The sequence below is a fragment of the Chlorocebus sabaeus genome, chromosome 25 (genome assembly GCF_047675955.1).
Source record: "Chlorocebus sabaeus isolate Y175 chromosome 25, mChlSab1.0.hap1, whole genome shotgun sequence".
Taxonomy (NCBI): domain Eukaryota; kingdom Metazoa; phylum Chordata; class Mammalia; order Primates; family Cercopithecidae; genus Chlorocebus; species Chlorocebus sabaeus.
Window position 1 is genome coordinate 27,525,392 of NC_132928.1, and position 19,455 is coordinate 27,544,846.

Genomic DNA, 19,455 nt, shown 5'->3' on the forward strand with positions numbered 1-19,455 from the left:
CCTGCCTCGGCCTCCCAAAGTGCTGGGATTACAGGCATGAGCCACTGTGCCTGGCCCTCGCTAACTTTTAAAAATTTTTTGTAGAGGCCGGGCGCAGTGGCTCACACCTGTAATCCCAACACTTTGGGAGGCCGAGGCGGGTGGATCACCTGAGGTCGGGAGTTTGAGACCATCCTGATCAACATGGAGAACCCCGTCTCTACTAAAAATACAAAATTAGCTGGGCATGGTGGCACATGGCTGTAATCCCAGCTACTCGAGAGGCTGAGGCAGGAGAATCGCTTGAACCTGGGAGGCGGAGGTTGTGGTGAGCCGACATCATACCATTGCACTCCAGCCTGGGCAACAAGAGCGAAACTCCATCTAAAAAAAAAAAAAAATTTGTAGAGACTGGAATCTCCCTATGTTGACCAGGCTGATCTCAAACTCTCAGCCTCAAGCGATCCTCCCTAGGCCTCCCAAAGTGCTAAGATTACAGGTGTGAGCCACTGTGCCCAGCCGGTTTTTAAGATGGGGGAAATTATAATACGTTTATATGCCAATGTAAATAATCAAGTAAAAAGGAACATTTTGAGAAGGGGGAGAGTTGCTGGAGCACTGTCCTTGGGTAGGCGAGATGGGAGGGGATTTAGTGCACAAGCAGAGGGGGTGATCTCAGCCAGGAGCTCAGCCGGTCATCTGCAGTAACAGGAGATAAGGCAGAGGGTTTAGGTGTGAAGGCGGGTAGGCGGGTGGGTGCAGGGGTGAGACATTGGAGGGGAGTCCTCCTCTGGTCGCTTCCATTTTCTCAGTGAACTAGGAGGCAAGATCCTCCACCGAGTGAGAAGTGGAAAGGAGATGAAGGTTTGATAAGACAGAAGGTATAAAGTATTCCTCTGAGAAAACAAGAGGGTGAGTCAACTTGGGAAATGTAGTATGATTGTCAGGTAACACTAGGGCCCACATAAAATTCGTGATCAATAATTTAGAGAAGCATTTCTCAGTCTCAGCATTATTGACATTTTAGGCCAGTTAAGTCTTTGTTGTGGGGAGCTGGCCTGTGAGCTACGGGATGCTTAACATGGCTGGGCTCTCTACCCACTAAATACCTGTGGCACTTACCGTCAGGTATGATCATAAAAATGTCTCCAAACACTGATGTCCCTGATGGGGGCGGGGGGTAGGTGTGCCAGGTACAAAGCTGCTTCCTATGGAGAACCACCGATTTAGACTGAGAACAGTCAATGTGTCTGTTGATCAGCACAGGTGCATACTTGGAATGGATGGAGGGTTGGATTTTATCAAGATTGCGGTTCTGCCAAGCGAGAAGCGCAAAGCAAAAGGGGCCAAGAGAGTTGAGGGTTTCTGAAAGAAAGTGATTGTAATGATAGATCATAAAATTTAATGTAAAGAGGGGAGAGAAAACATGAAGGGATGAGGGATAGAGAAAAGACAGAATGGTCAATGGATTAGATATCCCTGTGAAACTGAAGGGGTGCTGGAGTTATCATTCCACAGAGGTGAGCGATAAAAATGAGAGGCAGTGGCCAGAGTGAAATTGAGAATATTAAGGTGTTCAGTGTCTGGTAATGACAAGGTTTAAGAGATGACCAAGGGAGTCTGTAGTTGAATTAATGTGGAGGACAAACCCCCTGAAGTCTTAACAAAGGGTTTTTCAGTCACATCCTTGATTTCATCTTTAGACAATGTTTCCTGACAGTGCCCTGGATCTTCTCTTTGCCTGGAAGTGATTTCTTTTGTTTTGTCTTAAGTCCATAAGGCTATTTTTTTTTTTTTTTTTTTTTTTTTTGAGACAGAGTCTCGCTCCGTCACCCAGGCTGGAGTGCAATGGCACAATCTCAGCTCACTGCAACCTCCGCCTCCCAGGTTCAAGCGATTCTCCTGCCTTAGCCTCCCAAGTAGCTAGGATTACAGGCACATGCCACCATGCCCAGTTAATTTTTTTTTTTTTTTTAAGTAGAGATGGAGTTTCACCATGTTGGCAAGCCTGGTCTTGAACTCCTGACCTCAGGTGATCCACCCGCCTCAGCCTCCCAAAGTGCTGGGATTACAGGAGTGAGCCACTGCGCCCAGCAGGACTATATATATGTATGTATGTATGTATGTATGTATGTATTTTTTTTTTTTTTTTTTTCAAGACAAGGTCTTGCTCTGTCACCCATGCTGGAGTGCAGTGGTGTGATCATGTCTCACTGCAGCCTTGACTTCCTGGGCCCAATTGATCCTCCTGCCTCAGTCTTCCAAAAGGCTGGGATTACAGGTGTGAGACAATATGCCCACCATAGTGTCTTTTTTTCTACTGGGATTACAGGCGTGAGCCACCGGGCCTGGCCTACGAGCATCTTTTGACATTTGATACTATTGACCACTTCTACCTTGAGGTTTCTACTTCTTAGGTCTCTCTGACACCATCCTCCCTCGTTTCTGTTTTCTTCCTACCTAGGTGATCTCACCTTCTCAATCTACCAGCCCTTCTTTCTCCATTTAGCCCCTAAACATACAGAAGTTCTATCCCTGGACTATTTTCCCCTGTATTTTTCTGCCCATTTTCCCTGATTTGTGTTCAAACCCTTAGCTTCAACTATCATTTAAACGCTTCAAGACCCTAAAAGCTACTTTTTGACCCAAGCCTCCCTCCTGAACATCTGCCTGCAGAACGTCTCAGGCCCCTCAAAGCACAGTAATCAGATCCAGCACCCAGCCTGCTCTTCCCCCTGAAGACCAGAACCCAGCCTACCCAGCCACATGTCAGACTCTCTGTGTTATCTTGACTCTGCCCTCCCCTTCACCACTCACCAAGTCCTGCCCTTTAGACCTCTGTGATGTCTCCTGATCCCTTGCTCCACTCCAGTCATCATCTCTGCTGTCATCGCTGCCACTTAGGCCCTCATCCCCTTTTCATGGGAACTGTAACAGCTTTCTGGGTGGTGTCCTTTCTTCAATACTATCCCATCATGCTACCCTCCACATTGCCATCAGTAAGACATTACCAAAAAGCTATTTTGACTCTGTTATCTTACATTTCATGATCTACGAATCTCTCAGCCTCATTTCTGGCCACTCCTTCCCGAAATGCTAGGCTCCTATCCTATTCAATTTCTTCCTGTCCTCTGTTTAAGTCATACCATTTCATGCACCTTGACCTTTGCATGTGATGTTCTTTCTGCCTAGGTGACCCCCATCTCTGTGCCCTGGTGAGTTCCTACTTATCTTCCCAGAACCCCCATGCACCTGGTTCCAGAGTCTGTGCTGTTCTCTGTGGTTTCAGTGTCACTATAGATACTTTTGTCATACAATTATTCCCATTATGTGTTAAGCATCTGTTTACTCATATAACCTCAAGAGGGGAGAGTCCTTGTCCTCGTCTTGGTTTCTTTTATATCATCAATGCCTGGCACAAAGCAGATTCTTCAATGACTCAACATTTTTAATGAAGGCATAGTATTCCATATTAGAAATAGATGAGTCATACTTTGGTTAACTCACTCCAAATATAGACACGTTGTTTATTTTACCTTTTTTGAATTACTAATGTTTAGTTTTCAAAACGAAGGAAGCATTTTCTTTTTTTTTTCCTGAGGAAACACCAATTTTAATTTAAAGAGAACAAAATCAGAAAAATATCTGTGAGAATAATGGAGCAAAACAAGTTCTGAAAAAGAGTCCTGCATCTTGGTCATGTTTATTGGAAGAGCTTGAGAAAAATGAAAATACCATTTAGCTTAAGAAGTTGTGAGTTAGGCTGGGTGCAGTAGCTCACGCCTGTAATCCCAGCACTTTGGGAGGCCGACGTGGGCCAATCACGAGGTCAGGAGATCCAGACCATTCTCACTAACATGGTGAAACCCGGTCTCTACTAAAAATACAAAAAATGAGGCGGGCGTGGTGGCGGGCACCTGTAGTCCCAGCTACTAGGGAGGCTGAGGCAGGAGAACGGCATAAACCCGGGAGGCGGAGCTTGCAGTGAGCCGAGATCGCACCACTGCACTCCAGCCTGGGGGATACAGCGAGACTCCGTCTCAAAAAAAAAAAAGAAGAAGTTGTGAGTTATCTGCAAATCAACTCGTCTCAGGAGTGGAAGAATCCCTGTAATTATTTCTTAATATCAACATGTATGCAGGTTTCTCTTTTGAATGTCTTCTACATTTAGAGCGGCCACTGTGCAAAGTCTCCTGCTTTCCATACAGGACAAATTCTTTGTTTCAGCCGACTGTCAGTGGAGTGGCAACCAGGACAACGCCATCTCCCCGGACAAAGAACATTGGAAGATTCCGTTTTGTTGATTTATGTATCTCTTCATATGTTTCTTCATCAATTTCTATAGTAGTCACAGTGTCTTCCACATCTCCCAAGGTCATATTTAAATGTTGATCATAAGCATGTGATCTGCCTCGAAGCTCTCAGTCATTTCTTATTTTCACATCAATTCGCTCATCTAGGCTGAGCCTGGTAAGATCCAGGGGCTCCTCTACAGTGCTGGTAGTTTGATGCTGGTCTATGTCCTCCACTATGTTTCAAACCCTGCGCCCTTTCCCGCCTCATTTTCTTCTTCTTTTTTTTTTTTTTCCCCCCTTCCAACTACATCCTACATGATGTCTTCCTTTTTGTTTTAACAGACATACAGGCTTTTTATAAAGGAAAATTCAGGCAATATGGAAAGGCATTAAGACAAAAGTAAAAATTATGCATCATATCGTTATCCAAAGATAGTTGTTGTTATTAAGCTGATATCATCCTCCCAGGCTATTTTCTTTTTTCTTTTTTTTTTTTTTTTTGAGACGAAGTCTCGCTCTTTTACCCCAGGCTGGAGTGCAATGGCATGATCTCGGCTCACTGCAACCTCTCCTCCCAGGTTCAAGCAATTCTCCTACCTCAGCCTCCTGAGTAGCTGGGATTACAGGTGCCTGCCACCACGCCCGGCTAATTTTTGTATTTTTAGTAGAGAGGGGGTTTCACCATGTTGGCCAGGTTTGTTTCGAACCCCTGACCTCAGGTGATCTGCCCACCTCAGCCTCCCAAAGTGCAGGATTACAGGTGTGAGTCACCGCGCCCGGCCTCCCAGACCGTTTTCTTTTCCTTTTTTTTTTTTTTTTTTTTTAGAAGGAGTCGCACTCTGTTGTCCAGACTGGAGTGCAGTGGCGCAATCTAGGCTCACTCCGCCTCCCAGGTTCAAGCAATTCTCTTGCCTCAGCCTCCAGAGTAGCTGGGCTTATAGGTGTGTGCCACCACGCCTGGCTCATTTTTGTGTTTTTAGCAGAGATGAGGTTTCACCCTGTTGGCCAGGCTGGTCTCAAACTCTTGATTGCTTTCCTTGCCCTCCCAAAGTGTTACAATTACAGGCATGAGCCACCTCGCCTAGCTCCAGACTGTTTTCTATGCATACATATACCCATAGTTATTTCTACATTTTAAAACCAAAATTGAGAAATATTATGCATGGTGTTTTGCAGTCAGCCTTTTTCACTTAACAGTATGTAATGAACAATATCCCATGTCATTAAATACAGATCATTGTTTATAATGATTGCATAGTGTTTCATTTTAGGGATATGACAATTTATTTAACAGATCACCTATCTTTGGGCTTTTTAAAAATAGAGATGGGGTCACACTATGTTGTCCATGCTGGTCTCAGACTCCTGGGCTCAAGTAATCCTTTCACCTTGGCCTCCCAAAGTACTGGGAGACATTGCACTCCAGCCTGGGCAACAAAAGCAAAACTCTGTTTAAAAAAAAAAAAAAAAAAAAAAGCTAACAGCATTACAAATAATTTTTGTTTTGTTTTTTTCTGAGGTGGAGTCTCACTCTGTTGCCCAGGCTGGAGTACAGTGATGCGATCTCCACTCACTGAAACCTCTACCTCCCAGGTTCATGCCATTCTCCTGCCTCACCCTCCCGAGCAACTGGGACTACAGGTGCCCGGCCCCGTGCCCAGCCAATTTTTTTGTGTGTGTTTTTAGCAGAGTTGGGGTTTCACCGTGTTAGCCAGGATGGTCTCGATCTCCTGACCTAGTGATCCGCCTGCCTCGGCCTCCCAAAGTGCTGGGATTACAGGCGTGAGCCACCGCACCCGGCCTAAAAATACTTTTCTATGGCAAAAAATTCAAATGGGGCCAGGCGTGGTGGCTCACGCCTGTAATCTCAGAACTTTGGGAGGCCGAGGAAGGTGAATCACCGGAGGTCAGGAGTTTGAGACCAGCCTGACCAACATGAAGAAACCCCATCTCTACTAAAGATACAAAAATTAGCAGGGCGTGGTGGCAGGTGCCTGTAATCCCAGCTATTCAGGAGTCTGAGGCAGGAGAATCACTTGAACCCAGGAGGCTGAGGTTGCAGTGAGCCGAGACCATGCCATTGAACTCCAGCCTGGGCAACAAGAGCAAAACTCAGTCTCAAAAAAAAAAAAAAAGAAAAGAAAAATTCAAGTGGTCCCATAGGTTATATTATAAAGAGTCTCCTCACCTACTCTGACTTCCATTCCTATTCCAGAAGGAACGCAGTTTATCAGTTTCTTTTACGCCCTCCCAGAGATTCTCTCCTTTCTTTGTCACTCACACATACACATAGTAAACTATACACACTGTTCTACATCTGCTTTTTTTACTTAATCTGTTTTGGAGATTGGCCCACATAAATTCATGCAGAATCACCTCATTTTTTTTTTTCAGTGCACTGTAATTTTTTTAACTACTTCTATATTAGCAGAGATTTAGGCATCATGCTTAAGATTCACGCATAAGCTCTGAAATCAGACTGCTTGAGTTTGAGTACTGGCTTCACAATTTTCTAGTTGTAAAATCTTGAGCAGTTGACTGACATTCTTAGTGCCTTAGTTTTCTCATCAATAAAATGGAAATGACATAGACTCACCTCAAAATGCGGTTGTGAGGATTCAGAGTTTGCATCTGTAAAACACTAACAAGATCTGGCACGTAGGACCACTTACAGAACGACTTCTTCTCTCTTTTTTTTTTGAAACAGGGTCTGGCTCTGTCACCCAAGCTGGAGTGCAGTAGTGTGATCTCAGCTCAAAGCAACTTCTGCCTCCTGAACTCAAGTGATCCTCCCCAGTCAGCCTCCCCAGTAGTTGGGACTACAGGCTCATGCCACCACGCCCAGCTAATTTTTTGTATTTTTTGTAGAGGCAGAGTTTTGCCATGCTGGCCAGGCTGGTCTCAAACTCCTGGGCTCAAGTGATCCTCCCGCCTTGGCCTCCCAAAGTGCCGGGATTACAGGCATGAGCCCCACACCTGGGCAAATGACTTATTTTTTATTTGTCTCCAAATACAAATAATTGTTTTCCAAAAAATACTTCAGTGACTCTTCTTGTACCAATATGAAAGTATATCTGAAGAATAAGTCACTAGAAATTAAATAGTTTCTGTTCTACATAAGCTGTCCAGCATCTGGCCAGGCGTGGTGACACATGAGTATAATCCCAGCACTTTGGTAAGCCAAGGCGAGGGGATTGCCTGAGCTCAGGAGTTTAAGACCAGCCTGGGCAACATGGCAAAACCCTATCTCTACCAAAAATACAATAAATTAGCTGGGCATGGTGGTCCATGCCTGTGATCTCCCCTGCTGAGGCTGAGGTGGAAGGATTCCTTGAACCTGGGAGGCAGAGGTTGCAGTGAGCCAAGATTGCATGCTACTGCACTCTTGCCTGGGCAACAGAGTAAGACACTGTCTTAAAAAAAAAAAAAAAAAAAAAAGATGTCTAACATTTTATAAAAAATTATGAGATGCACACAAAAATTCAAACATGGCTGGGTATGGTGGCTCATGCCTGTAATCCCAGCACTTTGGGAGGACAAGGCATGCAGATCACTTGAGATCAGGAGTTTGAGACCAGCCTAGCCAACATGGTGAAACCCCATCTTCACTAAAAAATACAAAAATTAGCTGGTCATGGTGGTGCGTGCCTGTCATCTCAGCTACTCGAGAGGCTGAGGCAGGAGAAATGCTTGAACCTGGGAGGTGGAGGTTGCAGTGAGCTGAGACTATGCCACTGCATGCCAGCCTGGGCAACACAGCGAGACTGTGTCTCAAAATAAAATAAAATAAATAAAAATAAAAATACAAAAATTAGCCAGGTGCAGTGGTGCATGCCTGTAATCTCAGCTACTCAGGAAGCTGAGACATGAGAATTGTTTGAACCCGGGAGGCAGAGGTTGCAGTGAGCCAAGATGGTGCCACTGCACTCCAGCCTAGGCAACAGAGTGAGACCCTGTCAAAAATTAAAAATAAAAAACAACAACAAAAAAAGGAAATAGAGATAAAGGCTATCTTCAATGGGCTCATCAGTAGACTCAAAACAGCTGAGGAAAGAATTAATTTTTTTTTTTTTTTTTTGAGACAGAGTCTTGCTCTATCGCCCAGGCTGGAGTGCAGTGGCGTGATCTCTGCTCACTGCAACCTCTGCCTCCTGGGCTCAAGCAATTCTCCTGCCTCAGCCTCCTGAGTGGCTGGGATTACAGGCATGCACCACTACGCCCAGCTAATTTTTGTATTCTTAGTAGAGACGGGGTTTCACCATGTTGGCCAGGCTGGTCTCAAACTCTTGACCTCGTGATCCACCCACCTCGGCCTCCCAAAGTTCTGGGATTACAGGTGTGAGCCACCACGCCCGGCCCAAAAGAATAAATTTTAAAAACACTACAGTTGGCTGTGAATCTTTGGACAAAGTTTTAATTTTTCAGAATCAAATGTTTCTTGCCAAATTGAAAAGAACAATTCTTGTCTCTGAGTACCTAAGAGAAAGAAATGCCTCTGGAAACATTAATTTTTTTTTTTTTTTTTTTTTTTTTGAGACGGAGTTTTGCTCTTGTTGCTCAGGCTGGAGTGCAATGGCTTGATGTCGGTTCACTGCAACCTCTGCCTCCTGTCTCAGTGTCCTGAGTAACTGGGATTACAAGTACATGCCACCAGATCCAGCTAATTTTTTTTTTTTTTTGGAACCTCCGCCTCCTGGGTTCACGCAATTCTCTTGCCTCAGCCTCCCGAGTACCTGGGATTACAGACATGCGCCACCATGCCCGGCTAATTTTGTATTTTTAGTAGAAACGGGCTTTCTCCATGTTAGTCAGGCTGGTCTCGAACTCCTGACCTCAGGTGATCTGCCTGCCTTGGCCTCCCAAAGTGCTGAGATTATAGGCGTGAGCCATCGCGCCAAGCCTAAAATTATTTTGATTCTGCAGAGACGGGGGTCTCACTTTGTTGCCTAGGCTGGACTTGAACTCCTGGCTCTCACCTTGGTATCTCAAAGTGTTGAGATGACAGGTATGAACCATGAAGCCTGGCCCTAGAGACACTTTTGTTTTTCTTTTGGGGGGAGACAGAGTCTTGCTCTGTTGCTCAGGCTTTGGTGAAGTGGTGCCATCTCGGCTCACTGCAAGCTCCGCCTCCCGGGTTCACGCCATTCTCCTGCCTCAGTCTCCCAAGTAGCTGGGACTACAGGTGCCCACCACCATGCCCGGCTAATTTTTTGTATTTTTAGTAGAGACAGAGTTTCACCATGTTAGCCGGGACGGTCTCGAACTCCTGACCTTGTGATCTGCCCACCTTGGCCTCCCAAAGTGCTGGGATTACAGGCGTGAGCCACTGCGCCGGGCCTAGAGACACTTTTAAAGTGTTATGGAGATGTAAATAACAGTCTTTGGAAGCTTTTCTTCAGTCCCATTGATGCTTTTTTTTTTCTTTCCCAAAATGGAAAACAGCTTACTTTTTTATGATAATATATGCTCTATTTAACTCTTTTCAGAAAATGTATGTTTGATACCACCCAGAGATAACCACTAACATTTTACAAAGTAGAATCATTCTATACAAAATGAGTACAAACCTACTTTTTTTCCACTTAATAACATATCATGGACAATGCTACATGTCAATAAATATAGTCCACAGCATCACTTTAATGACTGCCTAGTATTTGAATAAATACCTCTATTGTAGTTTATTTCACCAATCCTCTCTTTAAAAATTTACTTACAAATTTTTATGTACTTATATTTTTAGAAATGGTGTCTTGCTATATGCCCAGGATAGTCTGGAACTGGTCTCAAGTGATCCTCCTGCCTCAGCCTCCCAAAGAGCTTGAGCCACAATGCCCAGCCCTATTTATAAATTTTTTTTTTAAGCAAGCCCTGAACCAGAATAGGTTCAGAGAGACTCTGTCACCAATCCCTTTTTTATTTTTATTTTTTTTAAGTGAAAGGAAGTTTATTAAGAAAGTAAAACAATACCCTGGCTAACACAGTGAAACCCTGTCTCTACTAAAAATACAAAAAATTAGCCGGATGTGGTGGCGGTCGCCTGTAGTCCCAGCTACTCAGGAGGCTGAGGCAGGAGAATGGAGTGAACCCAGGAGGCGGAGCTTGCAGTGAGAGGAGATCACACTACTGCACTCCAGCCTGGGCTACAGAGCGAGACTCTGTCTCAAAAAAAAAAAAGTAAAGAAATAAAAGAATGGCTACTTCATAGGCAGAGCAGCCACCAGTCCTCTTTTGGTTGACACTGGGTTGCTAGCTTTTGTCTTCAGTTATAACACCACCACAACAAGCATCCTTGTGTACTTTTCCAATTATTTTTCTTGGAAAAATTCTTAGACATGAAATTGCTGTGTAATAGCATATGCATGTTTTTTAAGGCTTTTAAACACTCGGTGAAATCGTTCTTTAGAAAGTTTATCCTGCTCGCACCTGTAGCCCCACACTTTGGGAGGCTGAGGCAGGATAACTTGAGTTCAACAGTTCAAGACCAGCTTGGGCAATACAGTGAGACTCCTGTCTCTACAAAAATAAAATAAAATGAAAAAATTATCTGGGTGTGGTGGCACATGCCTGTGGTCCCAACTACTTGGGAGGCTGAGGTGGGAGGATCACTTGGGCCCAGGGGAGTCGGGGATCAAGGCTACAATGAGCCATGATCATGCCACTGTACTCCAGCCTGGGTGCTAGAGTAAGACCCTATGTCAAGAAAAAAAAAAAAACAGTTAAAAAATATATAAAAATAAACATTAAAAAATTAAAAAGAAAGAAAATGTCTCTCGGCCAGGCACGGTGGCTCACGCCTGTAATCCCAGCACTTTGGGAGGCCAAGGCAGGCGGATCACCTGGGGTCAGGAGTTCAAGACCAGTCTGGGCAACGTGGTGAAACTCCCATCTCTACTAAAAATATAAAAATTAGCCAGGCATGGTGGTATGCCTGTAATCCTAGCTACTCAGGAGGCTGAGGCAGGAGCGTTGCTTGAACCTGGAAGGCAGAGCTTGCAGTGAGCTGAGATCGCATCACTGCACTCCAGCCTGGGCAACAGAGCAAGACACCATCTCAAAAAAAAAACAAAACAAAACAAAAAAAAACAAAGTGTCTCTCAATTCACACCTTGACTAGTGGTTTGTGTCAAGTTTGAGTTTCTTCACATCCTCACCAGCTCTAGACATCAGGGGCATTCTTTAATTATTTGCCAGTTTGACATATGAAAAGTAATATCTCCCATGGCCTTAAGCTGTTCACGTTTCAAGCAATGATAGTGAAGAGGAGGTCCATCTGTCTGCATTTGCCATAGAGAGTCTAGTTTTCCAAACCTCAGCATTTGCTCTGCCTAGAGCATTCTCTCCTGGCTAGAAATCAGCCTGGAATCAAGCCTGTGATACAAAGACTCTAAATCCCAGCTTGCCTTACAAACACATGGAGTAGATGAGGATTGACCAAAGGATGCTGGGACTTTCCCCTGGGCACTGTGGCCTGGGTCACTGAGGCTGGCAGGTGTGGAGGGGGCAGGTGAGGCTGAGTCATGCAGGACACTGGGTGTGGTTTCCTGGATCAGCTCCAGAGTTGACATGCAGTTTCCAGTAACGGGCGGCTGAGCTGGGCTAATTGCTGCTGCTGGTGCCCCAGCCCAGCCCTGCACGTAGCAGGAGGAGGAGGAGGAGGAGGAGCATAGGATAAGAATAGCAGAAGGAGAAGGAGGAGGAGGAGGAGCGTAGGATAAGAATGAGAGGGCAGCGCTCCCAAGGGATGGCCACAGTGAGGTTCTCAAGAACTGAAAACTCACTTTCCATCCACTCTGCAGGATCCAAGGGTCCCTGGAAAGCAATGCTCATTGAATCCGCCCTCCACCCCAGGCATGGTTGTATATCCATAGGGCATTCCTCAAATTGCACATCTAATGGTGGGGTTTCAGGCACCAACGCAGCAGAGACATTTGGGTTGCTCAGCACCTCTCAAAGCAGAGGCAGCTGTGGAACTGAAGAAAGAAGCCAGGGTTCAAGCTCTGGTTTCCTAAACTTACTGCTATCTCTGAGTGCTTAAGCTGTTTCTTAACCTCCCTGAAGCCTCAGTTTGCTCATCTGTGAAATGAGGCACTCATCCTCTACCTCGCTGAGAGGTTTATATAGATGTCTTTGGAATTTCCTAGGCTGTAGCTTAGGCTGACTTTCCTCCTTCCTTCCTTCCTTCCTTCCTTCCTTCCTTCCTTCCTTCCTTCCTTCCTTCCTTCCTTCCTTCCTTCCTTCCTCTCTCTCTCTCTCTCTTTCTTTCTTTCTTTCTTTCTTTCTTTTTGAGATAGAGTCTCGCTCTGTCACTCAGTCTGGAGTACAGTGGCGTGATCTCAGCTCACTGCAACCTCTGCCTCCCAGATTCAAGCAATTCTCTGCCTCAGCCTTCCAAGTAACTGGGATTACAGGCACCCGCCACCATGCCCGGCTACATTTTTTGTATTTTTAGTAGAGACGGGGTTTCATCATCTTGGCCAGGCTGATTTTGAACTCCTGACCTCATAATTCACCCACCTCGGCCTCCCAAAGTGTTGGGATTACAGGCGTGAGCCACTGCTCCCGGACTTTTTTTTTTTTTTTTTTTTTTTTTGAGATGGAATCTCGCTCTGTCGCCTGGCTGGAGTGCAGAGGCGTGATCTCGGCTCACCACAACCTCCTCCTGGGTTCAAGCGATTCTCCTGCCTCAGCCTCCCAAGTAGCTGGGATTACAGGCACCCGCCACCAATCTCGGCTTATTTTTGTATTTTTACTAGAGACGGGGTTTCGCCATGTTGGCTAGGCTAGTCTCAAATTCCTGCCCTCAGGTGACTTACCCGCGTTAGCCTCCCAAAGTGCTGGGATTACAGGCATGAGCCACCACGCCCGGCCACAGTCTAGGCTTCCTACTCCCCCTGAGTGACCTCTTCCCTACTGGGTCTTCTGCACACAGCATGGAGTCATGCACACAGCAGACAGTTAATGAATACAGAGAGAATGAATGATGTATATAAAGCAATAACTTGACACATTGCCTGGCACCTAGTAGATACTCAGTAAGCGGTAACCTGTCAACATGAAGCTCAAGCTCCATTCGACAAGATTTGTGACTTTGAACAAGTTACCTTTCTTTTCTAAGCTTCACTTTCCTCATCTACAAAGTGAAAAGTGTTCTACATAGAGTGCTCTGTCCTACAAATCACTGGTAGTTATGATGTAGGGACTAATTTTTTTTTCTTTTTTGAGACGGAATTTTGCTCTTGTTGCCCAGGCTGGAGTGCAATGGCGTGATCTTGGCTCATCGCAACCTCTGCCTCCCAGGTTCAAGCGATTGTCCTGCCTCAGCCTCCCGAGTAGCTGGGATTACAGGCATGTGCCATCACAGCTAGCTAATTCTGTTTTTAGTAGAGTCGGGGTTTTTCCATGTTGGTCAGGTTGGTCTCAAACTCCCAACCTCAGGTGATCTGCCTGCCTCGGTCTCCCAAAGTGCTGGGATTACAGGCGTGAGCCACTGCACCCAGCCAATGTAAGGACCAATTTAAAGTGCTTGTTCTTCCTGAGAAAAGATGGGTTGAGGGGGAAATACATGCAGAGCTGTCACGGACAATGAAGTTCTGCCAACTCTCTTCCCTCAGCAGAGAGAGGAGATGGGACAAGACTGCTGGGCAGTGGTGGCATCTTTGGGCACTCTGGGTTAAGCAGCCATGCACAGCCCAGAAGACCATGCAGAGACAGTCCAGTGTGCATGAGGGCCCATGCTATGCCATGCACTGAATTGGGTTGAAAGTCAATGTCTTGGAGCTAAGAAAACTCAATATTTCCCAGTAAGTATCAGGGGCTCTGGTGTCCATCCCAGACCCTCATAATAGAAGGAGCTGGCTGGGCTTCCATACTCATGAGCATCCTCCCATCCCCCCAACCCACTTCATTCATTTACTTGTTAACATGCCCAACGAGACATCCTTTTGCCAAGCAGAGGGGATACAAAACGTGCTCCTAGTCTGGGAGCCGTAGGTGGGAGAGGCTTAGATGTTTTTAACCAGGAGTTGAAATCTCAGCGCTTCTGGGGCCACACAGGTACTGCATGGTGGGGATGGTGGTAAACTCAAGACTGTATGGAGCAGCCTGACTCCACTCTGACAGATTGTGGTCCAGGGAGAGCTAACTCAGCTGGGCCAAATCTTCTGATTCTTTTTTTTCACATTTATTTTTATTTTTAAATTGTTTTGAGACCAGGTCTCACTCTGGTGACTTGTAGGACAAAGCACTCGAAGTAGAACAATTTTCATTTTGTAGATGAGGAAACTGAGGCTCAGAAAAGGAAGGTAACTTGTTCAAAGTTACAAATCATGCCCCGGCTGGATTGTGCGATCAGAGCTTACTGCAGCCTCAACCTCCCAGGCTCAGGCGATCCTCCTGCCTCAGCCTCCTGAGTAGCTGGGACCACAGGTGCACACCACCACTCCTGGCTAATTTTTTAAAAATTATTTGGGCCGGGTGCGGTGGCTCAAGCCTGTAATCCCAGCACTTTGGGAGGCCGAGACGGGCAGATCACGAGGTCAGGAGATTGAGACCATCCTGGCTAACACGGTGAAACCCCATCTCTACTAAAAAAAAAAATACAAAAAACTAACTGGGCGAGGTGGCGGGCGCCTGTAGTCCCAGCTACACAGGAGGCTGAGGCAGGAGAATGGCGTAAACCCAGGAGGCGGAGCTTGCAGTGAGCTGAGATCTGGCCACTGCACTCCAGCCCGGGCGACAGAGCAAGACTCCGTCTCAAAAAAAAAAAAAAAAAAATTATTTGTAGAGAGAGGGTCTCCCTATGTTGCCCAGGCTGGTCTTGAACTCTTGGGCTCAAGTGATCCTCCTGCCTCGGCCTCCCTATGTTGGAATTTCAGGTGTGAGTCACCTCGCACAGCCGATTTTTTAAAAAGACAAGCCATAAATTCAGGATTTTTTCCTGTGAAAATTTTCCTACTTTTAAAAACTTGACAACTTGGGCCAGGCACGGTGGCTCACGCCTGTAATCCCAACACTTTGGGAGGCCAAGGCAGGCAGATCATGAGGTCAGCAGATCGAGACCATTCTGGCTACCATGGTGAAACCCTGTCTCTACTAAAAATGCAAAAAAATTAGCCGGTCATGGTGGTGGCACCTGTAGTCCCAGCTACTTAGGAGGCTGAGGCAAGAGAATGGCGTGAACCTGGGAGGCAGAGGTTGCAGTGAGCCAAGATGGCGCCACTGCACTCCAGCCTGGGCAACAGAGCATGATTCCGTCTCAAAAACGAAAAACTTGACAAATTGTTGATTTCTTTGTGACTGTGGCAAACATATCTGTAGTAGAAGTCATGGTGGGTAGTTAGTTCAGTGGAGCTCTTATGGGCCAGTGGCAAATGGTGGCAGGGGTGGCTTCCTGAGTGCTACATGTACAGCGGTCCCACAGGGCCCTGCACTTGGAGGAGGACCGCACCTCACGCATGGTTCATGCTCTGCTCTGCTGTTGCCATTTTGAAATTTTTAATTATTATTTTTTATTTATTTATTTTTTGAGATGGAGTTTTGCTCTTGTTGCCCAGGCTGGAGTACAGTGGCTTGATCTTGGCTCACTGCAACCTCCGCCTCCCAGGTTCAAGCGATTCTTCCGCCTCAACCTCCAGCGTGGCTAGGATTACAGGCGCTCGCCACCACACCCGGCTAATTTTGTTATTTTTAGTAGAGATGGGGTTTTGCCATGTTGATCAGGCTGGTCTCGAACTCCTGACCTCAGGTGATCCACTGGCCTCCCAAAGTGCTGGGATTACTGGTGTGAGCCACCACGCCTGGCCTAATAATTCTTTAACAAGGGCCCAGGGTTTCACTTTGCACTGGACTCTGCAAATTACCAAGCCTGTCCTGACTGGAGGCAAGGGCTGAACCCATCTGGTGGTGGAAAAGGGCCAAAGAGGAGGTCAGGAAATGCTTCACAGAAGGACCCTGAGGGAGGAGGTGAGTCCTGCAAGTAGGCCTGGGTGTGGCTATGTGAGACTGTGAGGTGGGAGTGTGTTGTGTGCGCCGGTGTGTGCAAGTGTGAGGCTGTGCATATGGTCCACGCAAGTGTGTGAGAGCAGGCAGTGTCTGCGGTGACTGCAGCGGCATGTGAGTGAGGGCTTGTGGATATTTATCTTTGTGAGTGTGAGTGTGTGTGACTTTGGTTCCCATGAGTGTGTATGAGTGTGTGTGGTTTGTGGGGGAGGTGGTGGCCAGGGCAGGGAGAGTCACGGGGCTATTTAACAAATATTTATTGAGCTCCTCCTCTGTGCCAGGCGCTGTGCAAGGTGCTGAGGTGAGTAAGCCCCAGCACTTGCCCAGAGGTGCTCACAGCCAGGCGAGGGAGAGAGATGTGTAAACAGACAACTGCAGTGAGAGAGCAGATTGAAACCAGACTCCTCAGAAACGCAACCCCTTCACCCACTTCCCCCAGGAGAAGCCAGATTTCCCGAGAATTGGTGGGACAGGTGGGGCTGTGGGAGAAGCCGGGAACTGTCCCAGGAGGCCGACCCCAGCCCCTCCTCAGGCACACCCAAACACCATGGGAGGGGTGACCTCCCTCTGACCTGCAGAGCGACACACCCAATCCCACAGAAGCAGATAAGAGGTGACCAGCAGCTCCGGCAGGGCAGGATATAAACAGCCTGGCCCTGTGGCTTCCTCCCCACCCCCACTCCCCAGCCCAGGACACACCTGAGGGGATGCAGACTGGGGTGAGCGAGAGACGGGGCTGTCTCCTGCTAGGAGGGGTCCATTCGGAGGTCCCTGGGCTGGTGAGAGTTGGGGTGAGGGTGTCTGGTGACCGACAGAGAGGGCAGCACAGAGGCCAGCCCAGGGGTCTGTGCCAGGACAGTGCAGCGTCCTGAGGGGTGAGAGGGGAGAGAACTGTTGGGGAGAAAGATGTCCCTCCCAGAGCTGCCGTCTTCCTGGCTGTCCCAGGTGCTGCCCAGGTGGCCTCACTGAGCTGCAACGTGGGGGCAGGCATGCTGTCAGTTGGTCCCCACTCTCACGCAGCCAGTGACTTCGGCCCACTTTGTCAGTAAAATGGGGACGCCCAGTCTCCTCAGAGAGCTGTGGGGAGGATCAAATGAGATAATGGGATGAGGAAAGCACCTCATAAACTGCAAATGGCAGGACAAAGGTCAGTACGCAGCGGGCAGCACCTGCCCCCAGCCCTCCGGAAGAGGGTGAAGGGGCTGAGCGCCATATTCCCAGCCCTCCTCCCTGCTACGATTTCCTTTAGGAGTTGAAGACGCTGGGAGTCAAGGGAGGCCGAACAAGCATGTCCCAGGCTTCAGGGGCCCCTCCCCCACTTCTTGGCTAGGTGACTTCAGGCCACACTGGTCACCTCTCTTCTTTTTTTCTGAGACGGGGTCTCGCTCTGTCGCCAGGCTGGAGTGCAGTGGCGCGATCTCAGCTCACTGCAACCTCCACCTCCTGGGTTCAAGTGATTCTCCTGCCTCAGCCTCCTGAGTTGCTAGGACTACAGGCACGTGCCAGCATGCCCAGCTAATTTTTGTATTTTTAGTAGAGACGGGGTTTCACCGTGTTGGCCATGATGGCCTCGATCTTCTGACCTCGTGATCCTCCTGCCTCGGCCTCCCAAAGTACTAGGATTACAGGCATAAATCATCGTGCCCAGCTGGGCCACATCTCTTACGGGTGCAAGGACCCCAAGATATTGTGGCTAGGGAAACTAGACCAGAGTCTAATGCATAATTTTCAAGAAATGGGGTCATTTTTAGACTGAGTAGCTGTGAAAGCTTCCCCAGCTTCTGAGGCTACACCTACGCCCTGGCCCGCATCCCCTTTGTCTAACTGGCTCACACTTCAGAAGGGAAATGTAAATAAAAGTCTTTTTCCAAATGGTTCCAGGATTCTGGGTTCTCTCATGATCTCACTTTTCTCTCCAATCAGCTTCCCTACTCTCTTTTCTACCATTTCTTGCTTCTCCAGAGCAAGCATTTCCAGAAATCCACACACAAGCTTTAGTTTTTCTAAGATCCCTTCTTTACCCACATCACTTCAGCCAATAATCTGGTTGGTATTTCCAAGACAACAGAGCAGTATTTGAAACTCATGAATGGGATTTTAATATGCTCTATGGAATTTGAAGCCTCAAACTTAAGGAACTTTTCACCTGGAAAGCATTCTTCATAAGTAACATCAATGAACTGTCCTCCCTAAAACCTAGACACATTATCGCTGTGGAAACAGAATAATAGTTCTGGAGTCGATTGAGGATTAGGTTAGGAGAGCCTACACCAGGAAAAGCTCCCAGGAAACGGTTTGAGGACAGAATCAAGGCACACCTGTGGAAACTCTTTCCACATCTGTCAAATGGGGATACTGCGTCTCCTCTCTTCTTGGGAGAGGATTAAATGAGCCAGAGTGGGCTAGCACAGTGTCTGGCATGAGATTACGCTTTCAGTGGGTGCTATACTCACTACCTGGGTGACGGGATCATTCGCATCCCAAGCTCAGCATCACACAATATACCCATGTAACAAACCTGCACACGTACCTCCTAAATCTAGAGTAATAGTTGCAATTATTAAATAAAGAGAAACAGACTATACTTTCAACAAATGCCAACTCCTTCCCTCATTCTTTCTCAGCAAGTACTCATCTCCATTTTGTTTGTTTGTGGTTTTTTTTTTTCCTTTACAAGATCCTAACTCTGATTTTGTCAGACTCAAAAGCTGGGATTTATATTACAGATAAACAGCTTACAGCCCACTTGGCTGGAATGCAAAACCATCTATTCCACAAGGCCGGCCATGCAATTCTAGACATCTTGAGAACATCAGGTCCAAACCCTAGCCTTATAGGAAGAATCAGTCCCAAACAGGACAGACTTGGTCAAGGTCAAGGTCACCCAAGCAGTGTCGCGACAGCAGGATGTTTCTGACCTCAGCTTTCTGAGTTCATGTCCTTGCTTGCATGAAGTCTTGTAAGCGTTTTCTGACAGTCTCACCTGCTTCCTTTGTTCGCCTCCCAGCCCAGTCCATGTGTCTGTAAGCCCAAACCCGCTACAGGAAATCTATAACTCCCCTCTTCGTCAGCCTTTGCCCTCACCCTCAGCCTGGTAGACCTGCATTCTCCTCCCCTCCAACCTCTTGACCATATTCGATCCAAAGGCCCAAATTTCAGTACACAGGTAGCTAAGACAAAG

General features: G+C 47.0%; 1 pseudogene; it reads right to left on the reverse strand.

The window, feature by feature from the left end:
* Positions 1–4,038: 4,038 nt before the first annotated feature.
* On the reverse strand, positions 4,039–15,732 carry LOC119619769 (U6 snRNA-associated Sm-like protein LSm3 pseudogene; annotated as a pseudogene).
* Between the last annotated feature and the right edge of the window lie 3,723 nt (positions 15,733–19,455).